The sequence below is a fragment of the Impatiens glandulifera genome, chromosome 2 (genome assembly GCF_907164915.1).
Source record: "Impatiens glandulifera chromosome 2, dImpGla2.1, whole genome shotgun sequence".
NCBI lineage: Eukaryota > Viridiplantae > Streptophyta > Magnoliopsida > Ericales > Balsaminaceae > Impatiens > Impatiens glandulifera.
In genome coordinates, this window is record NC_061863.1 from 17,427,248 (window position 1) to 17,432,958 (window position 5,711).

Sequence of the window (5,711 nt, forward strand, 5' to 3'; positions counted from 1 at the left end):
AAAATTATTAACGGTGCCCCGCGGGATTCCCCGAAACCGAAAAAAACCGAACGAGACGGGGATGGTATTAAAAAAATCCCGAAATTAAAACAGGGCGGGAATGGTAAATGCATTCCCCGCCCCGAACCGTCTCATTGTTATCCCTACTAAAAAGGCAAGACAAGTGAGTACCCCTATAACTGTTATCCCTATATCCTCTTTCTCGCCTTCACCATTAGCCAGCCAAATGAAGAAGCGGACTAAGTCGTCTACTAGTATTGCTGATCAGACGAAGGTGTCTAAAGTCACCAAAACGACATCTAAGGTAACCTCCTTTGTTTCTACGGTCGTAGTGCCAAATGTTGAAGTTCTAGTGGTTGAACAAGCTGAAGGACCAACTTTGTATCAAGTTGGTCAAAATAATAAATGTATTAATAGGGAAAATGCGTCTACTTTCCTAGATGAACCGGTAGCTGCAGATGATGCTAGTAATGTTAGCGTTACTATTGAAATAGAGCAAGTAGAAGCTCTTACGTCAACTATTGTTGCTACATACGAATAAGTACCCATTCAGATGGATGTTGCGATGCCTGTTGCTGAGACTTTTATAGAATAGTCTGTTTAGAAAGCAACTAGAATTTTAACTGAACTTCCAGAATGTGCGTTTCAAAAGGTCCTCTCTCCTTTGGAAATTCTAAGAGCAGCTAGAGGGGCTTCTAGGTATTTCTTTTAGAGAACTAATGCCTACACCCAAACCAATAGAGGCTCCTAGAAAAGGGAAAGGTGTTGTTGAAGACGTTCCGGGAAACATTTCGGAAGCCAACCTTTTCTACAACCTCATCATGGAGGATGTTGAGGTAAAAGTTGATGTGAAGATCGAAGCCTTCGACAACTGGAAGAATCACAGACTGAATTCATAATACGATGAAATCATTTCCAGCAACGGGATTGAAACTAAATGGAAGAAACTAGTAAAAATGGAGAAGCGTATTCTCAAATGGGCAAAAACATCAAGTGTCCATGAGACGCTTGAAAGAAAAAAAAAAGAATTCTTTGTGGCAAATGCAATGGGACGTGCCCTTTTTCCTTTACTTGAGGCAAGAAAAGAAAATTTCAACTCCCTTGACATGGATGCCAATTCAGAGGAAAAGGCCCTTAGACGACTTGATCTGTTCATGAATGGATATTGCTCTATCGTCCTCCAATATGTTCATGGTACATGATATTCCAGATCTGAAATCTTTCACTCTGAATCATCTGGGGAAAAGTTAAATTGCGAAGATGAGGAGGAACCGATCACTCGCATTAATGACCTTCCTTCTCCACAAGGCGAGTGTCGCCTCCTTTCTAAAGCTGAGAAGACACCGTCCTCAGTCTGAAACTCAGCAAAATCCTCCAATTCTCAAAGAAGAGGAAGTTGTTGCCCCTAATAATGAGCAGGAACCTCTCTGTCAGAAAGATATGCCCGAACAAAGAAAGTCTCCATCCATTTAGGGGGAACCCTCAAAGACTATAGAACAGACATCGGGTTCACAAGTTGAGGGGAAACCTTTGAAACCATCTAATCAAGAGAAGACTCCATCTGTTGAGGGGAAACATCCTTGAAGAGCTTTAGAGTCCGAAAAAGCTAAGTCATCTTCATCTTCAGAAGAAAGATTGCCCTCTCCTCCAATCTCTCGTCACCTATCTCCTATGAAGATAACTACGTCTCTTCATGAATTTTTCTATGAAGATCCTCCTCAAACTAGGGACATTTCAAGTTTTGCCAATGTGTTGGATGGAAAGATCCAAGACGACAAAAATGAATATGGGACTAGGAAGGATGATCCTCCAGAACCCACCTAAGATAAGAAACCAGAGAAATCGATATAGGTAAATCTGCACGTTAATCATATTCGCTTTGTTCCAGCAAACTCGCATGTTGTATCATCTGCTCCTCCTTCGTCTAAGGAAGCTTCTCCCAGAGATGCAAGCTTCCGCAATATCATTATGAATGCGTTGGGTGCTATGCAACATAACCTAATGAACATGTCATCTAAACTACAAAATCTTGAGAAGGGGTCCGAAACGAATAAAAAAGTCGTTTCTTCCATTATCCCCACTCAAAAAGAAACAGACAAAATTCTGAAGCGAAACACATATGAAGTTAATCTTCTCCATACTCAGTACAAAAAGCTGGAAAAGAACCTACACAAACAACACTCTAATTATCATGTTGAATCAAAGAACTTCAATCTAGATCTTCACCAAGAGACAAGGTCCATGATTGAATATGTTCGGTCCAAGTGTTGGAGATTGCCAATTCGTTGAGAAGTATAGAAGCAAAACGCCTAGAACAAGTCGATGCTGCTGCAAGGCGTTTTTAGGCTGACGAAGATGCTGAAGCTGCAGTTGCAAAAGAAAGAGCTTTCATTGCTACCAACCCTGATAATGTTAAAAGTGGAGAAGAAAGCAATAGAGGGGGGTCAACTTCCGCTCGTGGCACACGATCCAAATGAAAACTCACTCAAGGAGGCAAAGGTAGTTGTCAATTTAATAGAGGTGACCATGGTCGTGGAGGAGACAGAGGTGGTGATAATGGCGGTTGGAAAATCGCTCGGCTACAAAACCTTATAATCGGGAAAGATATTCTTCAAGGTCCATATTCAAGAGTTAAAACGGAAGGATCTTAAATCTTTTAACTTGTTCTGTGTATTTTTAACCATGTTTGATACTTTGATTAAATTATTGCATTTGTACTTGTTTTGATTTGTGTTCTCAACTTAATTGTTGTTGCTAAGTTTTAACATTATCAAAGAGGGGGAAATTGTTGGGAAAAATTTAAAAAGAAAGAAAGTTAATTAAGAAAGAAAAAGTTTAATTAACTTTAAAAGAATATAAAAGATGTTTATGGCGTGGAACATAATTTTGATGATATTAATATGATCAAGATAAATTGTATATTTGTTTTGTGTAGGCACAAACTTAAAGACTTTGCTACTTCAGACGCGGTCTGAAGTAGGTAGTCTTAGACGTCTAACGTAGTTAGACGAGGTAGTCTAACTCCTTTAGACGCTGCCTAAAGGGAAATGTAGTTAGACAAGGTAGTCTAACTCCTTTAGACGTTGTCTAAAGGGAAACGTAGTTAGACGAGGTAGTCTAACTCCTTTAGACGTTTTCTAAAAGGAAACGTAGTTAGACGAGGTATTCTAACTCCTTTAGACGTTGTCTTAAGGGAAGCGTAATTAGACGAGGATGTTCTCCTTTAGACGTTGTCTAAAGAGAAGCGTAGTTAGACGAGGATGTCTAAGAGCATCTCCAACGCATGACCTGTGCCCGCATCGGATAGCGTGGAAAAGGGCAGGTCATTGGTTTTTTTCATTTTTTGCATTGTAGATAAAAGGAAAAAGAGGGCAGTGCCCTCTATGCCGTCATGCCCTCTTCTGACTTTTTCATGATTATATAATATAATATATTATATAATATAGGAATATTAGTTATATATTTAATTATAATATTTTTTTCTACTATTTTTAAGTAACATTATAATAACATTAAATAAATATATATTTTAAAGTTTTACTATAAAATAGGAATATTAATTATATATTAAATTATAATAATATTAATTATATATTAAATTATAATAATATTATAATATATTTTAAATTATAAAAATATTTTATATTTTATTATAATATATAATATATTAGTTATATATTAGTGATGGAATATTTTATTTATGTATGTCATTTTCAGTTTTTAATATTATAATATATTTTAAATTATAAAAATATTTTAAATTAAATTACTTATATATTTAATTAATAAATATATATTTTAAATAAATTAATATTTTTTTTATTAATTATATTAACACGTTTTAAAGTTTAAATTCTTAAATTTTCCTATAATATAGGAATATTAGTTATAATAGTATAAATTAGTTATTTATTTAAAACACCTTTAAATTATTTAGATAAGAGGGCGGGCAGAAGCATTGAAGTGTTTTGCCCAAGTTCAATATGTGCCCGCTTTATGCTGAGGTGGAACATTAATTTGACAAAATAAGAGGGCAGAGGTCATTTGCGCTGTTGATGCTCTAACTCCTTTAGACGTTGTCTAAAGGTAAGTGTAGTTAGACGAGGACATCTAACTCCTTTAAACGTTGTCTAAAGGAATACGTAGTTAGACGATGACGTCTAAAGGGATGCGTAGTTAGACGAGGTCGTCTAACTCCTTTAGACGCGGTTTAAAGGGATCCGTAGTTAGACGAGGACGTCTAACTCCTTTAGACGCTATCTAAAGGGATGCGTAGTTAGACGAGGTCGTCTAACTCCTTTAAACATGGTCTAAAGGAATGCGTAGTTAGACGAGGATGTCTAACTCCTTTAGACGCGGTATAAAGAGATGCGTAGTTAGATGAGGTTGTCTAACTCCTTTAGACGTAGTCTAAAGGAATGAGTAGTTAGACGAGGACGTATAACTTCCTTAGACGTGGTCTAAAGAAGAACATTTGATGCCTTGCTTTAATAGTTGTCTGAAGGAAGCATCTGTCTAACCACGATCACTTAGTTGTCTGCTCCACTTCTTTCATCAGTCTGACAAGCCAGCTAATTACATCAAATGAATGATTGCCACGTACGCGGATATTTCTCATTCACCTTTCTAGAACAGAACAAGATCAAAGGATATCTGGCGCACTACTTATTCAGTACGACTACAATCCAAATTCTCAGAGTCTGTTGTACTCTCGTACTATAGGAGGTCATTCAACAGATACATGCCACGTGTCCAAAAAAATATTTGGTCGTTGGTGTACTTCAACTATATATAGAAGCTCAAGGATAACGGTCGAACCATAGGTCTGAAAAACTTACAAGTCTGAAATACTCTACTTAACATACACAAAAAAATCTCTTACTGTCTAGTTGTGATCACATTGTAATTGCATACTATCATTTTTGTGAGAAACCTTGGTGTTTTAAGTTGAATAGAGGTTGTTTTGTTGAACAAAGAGTTAGCTAGATCATTGAATTGTATATGATTCAAAGTCTTGAGTGGATATCCTTCTAGTTGTGGAAGAAGGGGTGACGTAGGAGTTTTATCTTCGAACATCCATAATATCCTTGTGTTCTTTACTTTCTACCATTTTTCATTTAGTTGTCTAAAGCTTCAAATCCAACGAACAGTTCCGCACTTGAACTTGTTTTCAAGAGTTTGGAGGATTTACGAAGAATAGAAACAGATAATAATCCCTCACAGGATTATTATCAAAGAGTTTATCGTAAGTTGTTCACAATTGTCAGACCATAGTCTTTATTGTTAGCACTGATCCCAACAGGACTCTTGAGGTACTCTTTGATTTTTTCGAAGGTGTTTTGACAAACATCGTCCCAAATGAACCTTTCGCTCTTTCTTAGAAGTTTGAACAAAGGATCACATGTTATGGTCAACTTGTTTATGAAACGACTTATGTACTAGATATTGTCCAGAAAGCCTCATACTTATTTCTCACTTTGAGGAGAAGGCATGGATGTGATTGCTTCTATCTTGCTTGGATTTACTTCGATTTCGTGCTGCGTGATGAGAAAGCCTAACATTCTTCCTACAATCCCACTGAATGTTCACTTCTTTAGATTGAGTCAAAACTAGAACTTTCTGATGTGTTGTAGAAACTTGTCTAGGTTCTGGATATGTCCTTTTTGATCTCTTGATTTAACGATAATGTCATCGACGTAGACTTCTACTTC